We start from the raw sequence: 3,584 nt of genomic DNA on the forward strand, positions 1-3,584 counted from the left end.
TGGTGGAGAGGAGACAGAGTGATGAAGCCAATCAGCAGATATGGGGATTGTTAGGAGGCCAGGATGATCAGAGGCCAATGGGCAAATTTGGCCTGGATGCCGAGGTCACACTTCTACTCTTTTCGAAAGACATCCTGGGATTTTTAATGACCACAGAGAGTCAGGACCTCGGTTTAACATCTCATCCAAAGGACAGTGCTGGTTGACAGTATAGTGTCCATGTCACTATACTGGGGCGTTAGGACCCACATAGACCACAGGGTAAGCACCCCCTGCTGGCCTCACTAACACCTCTTCCAGCAGCAACCTAGTTTTCCCAGGAGGTCTCCCATCCAGGTACTGACCAGGCTCAGCTCTGCTTAGCTTCAGTGGGTAACCAGTCTTGGGCTACATGGTGATATGGCTGCCATTAACTCAGGGAATTCTGAGAATGTTAATTCACTGTAAATTATACATTCTTTTTCACTTCCAAAAACAGTATATTACCGTAAAATTACATGTAATGCCCAATACAGTTTTTCACCGTATATAGTAGTTTTTCAACCGTTAACCATTTAACAGGTTTTTACTGCATCAGCATTTTTACAGTCTTTTACCGTTAAATTCACAGTAATTTTTTACAGTGTGTGTAATATACCAAAAGGATGAGTCAGAGGACATGACAATATGTATAAGTCTAAGAATGTGCCAAGGAAAACTGTACTAATTGCAGTACTAATTTTTATAATGATAGTGTGTGATTTCCTTTGTGAAAAACAAGTGCACTTAATTTTATTGAATGTGCACTTGTAGTGTACTTCAAATCCTTAAAGCATATTTACGTATAGTAGTTTTTCAACCGTTAACCATTTAACAGGTTTTTACTGCATCAGCATTTGTACAGTCTTTTACCGTTAAATTCACAGTCATTTTTTACAGTGTGTGTGATATACCAAAAGGATGAGTCAGAGGACATGACAATATGTATAAGTCTAAGAATGTGCCAAGGAAAACTGTACTAATTGCAGTACTAATTTTTATAATGATGGTGTGTGATTTCCTTTGTGAAAAACAAGTGCATTTAATTTTATTGAATGTGCACTTGTAGTGTACTTCAAATCCTTAAAGCATATTTACTTGCAGATAATATAATATTAATTAAATAAATGGCCACTTAGCCTAAGTGTACTTCAAGAGAGAAAGTTTTATGACTTTTTCTTAACACACTTAAGTACACTTTTAAAAAGTGCACTTTGTAACAATGTCAAATTAAAAGTTTTACTTCATAGTACATTTTAAATCATTATGTTTTAATAATATTTTATCGGGCTTTATTAAAGAAGTAAGCTTATTTTGATGTGTTGACTAACACACTAAATCACAGGAGAAGTACTTGATTCTAATTTTAACTGCAGTGTTTTTGCATTAAGTTAATATGTATTAAATTGCATCTTCATCATTACAAATGTGTAATTAGAAATATATTTAAATACATACAAGTTTTAAAGGAAATTACTTATATTTGAATGATTTAATGGTTTATATTTTTACTTTTAAGTATATTTTAATTTACTTAATGCTTGTCAGCACATTCACCACTTTAACCATATTTCAAAATACAACAGAAGTAGCCTAATAAATAGCTAAAGATGGAATGGTTAGTGGGTTAAAAAAGCTTTGAGTTCAACTAATGGCGTTTAATATAAATGTAAACTACAGTTTCATTTTGTTTTAAATAGCATAATGCAATTAAGTGATTAAGTGCAATTAAATGTCTATGGCAGTGAGTAACAAAAATTAGCGACGCTATAACGCTATATTCAGCAGCTTGATAGAATTTAAAGCGAGCTACTTTTTACAACGAGTAGCAGTTTGGTCAAACGCAACATGTTTTAATGTAATAGTAGTAGGTGAGGGAATAGCCTACACCAGGGGTGCCCAAACTCGGTCCTGGAGGGCCGGTGTCCTGCAGAGTTTAGCTCCAACTTTCATTTATGCATTCCGAAGGAAAAAGCTGTGTGTTCGTACTGTAATAAACAAATACATCAAGACGTTTTCAATTTCAAAATAGCTTCTGGCTAAAGTACAAGTCTTATATCCATAATATTGCTTTCTTCAGTGAAAAGTCATCTTGACTGGATTGTCTTGGTGGATTTTGATGTGAGGACAACAGAGATTGGCTTGTTACTTATGGATAGTGTAGCTTTCATTTTCATAGCTTTATTTTAATAATTTTTATTTTAATGCTAAAAACCTTTATAATGCGACTGCAGCTGTTATCTGCAGTCAGGAGGTAAATGCACAACAATCAGAAGGTGTTCTGCAACACTTCTCTTCACAAAATTTTAAATCCAGCAATATTTTTAGGATGCCTGTGTGAATCATGCTGAAACGGCCGGGTTCACATACTTTGTCCTGGAATTTTTTGTTTTGGACAGCTACTTGGGAGACCATTGCAGATGTATACTTTTGGCCACAGGATGTCATAATAGAGCAAGAAAAAGTAGGCGACGTTACTATCAATGTATCTATACAATGTTCACCTAAGTTGAAGTACATATGTTTAGTACTGACAAGAAATAAAAAGTGTATACATGGATGTGACATGAGGAATATAAATGTGACCTGATTTTTGAATTTGAGACCATGGTGCTCATTTTACCATTTGGACAAACAATTTAGGGAAGTTTTCAGTAGTTCTTGGAAGCCTCTGATGATGCCTTGCGGATATGAAACCGAAACAATCTGTTCTGGAATTTCCTTCCACATTTTTCTGTCAGCAATTGCAGTGATTCCAGATTTAGGTACAACGTTCCAGTTTAATTGTTATACTTTACAATGTATGTTAAGTGTGAGTAGAAGCCGGGTCTTCTATATTCTATTCTATATTCCATAGGATTTGTATGGTTATATAGGCCCACATATTAGGCTGTATAATTCAATATGATTTATGTTTACAATATTATGAAAACCATAAGCATTTGTGACCCTGGACCACAAAAGCAGTCATAATGGTCATTTTTTGCTGAATAAATACGCTTTCTATTGATGTATGGTTTGTTAGGATAGGACAATATTTGGTCGAGGTACAATTATTTGAAAATCTGGAATCTGAGGGTGCAAAAAAAAATCTAAATATTGAGAAAATTGCTTTTAAAGTTGTCCAAATGAAGTTCTTAGCAATGCATATTACTAATCAAAAATTAAGTTTTGATATATTTACGGTAGGAAGTTTGCAAAATATCTTCATGGAACATTGATTTTTGGCATAAAAGAAAAATCGATCATTTTGACCCATACAGTGTATTGTTGGCTCTTGCTACAAATATACCCCAGCAACTAAAGACTGCTTTTGTGCTCCAGGGTCACATTATAGGTTATAAAATAGTAAAATATTCATAGTACAATATATAATTGTTGCCCTATGTGAGAAAACGCCACCGATCTTCGTCTCTCCCGCATTCAAACAGCAGTTATTCCACTTTTTAGAATGCAGTTTACAAAAAGCGATCGTTCTAACCATTCACTTTGTTACAGAATAAACTGTGCATCAAATAACAGCCTAAAAATTGAGCAACGCTCATGGGGAGGCGTGTCCTAGTGGG

This window comes from Sinocyclocheilus grahami, unplaced genomic scaffold (genome assembly GCF_001515645.1).
Source record: "Sinocyclocheilus grahami isolate Dianchi unplaced genomic scaffold, SAMN03320097.WGS_v1.1 scaffold776.1, whole genome shotgun sequence".
Classification (NCBI taxonomy): Eukaryota; Metazoa; Chordata; class Actinopteri; order Cypriniformes; family Cyprinidae; genus Sinocyclocheilus; species Sinocyclocheilus grahami.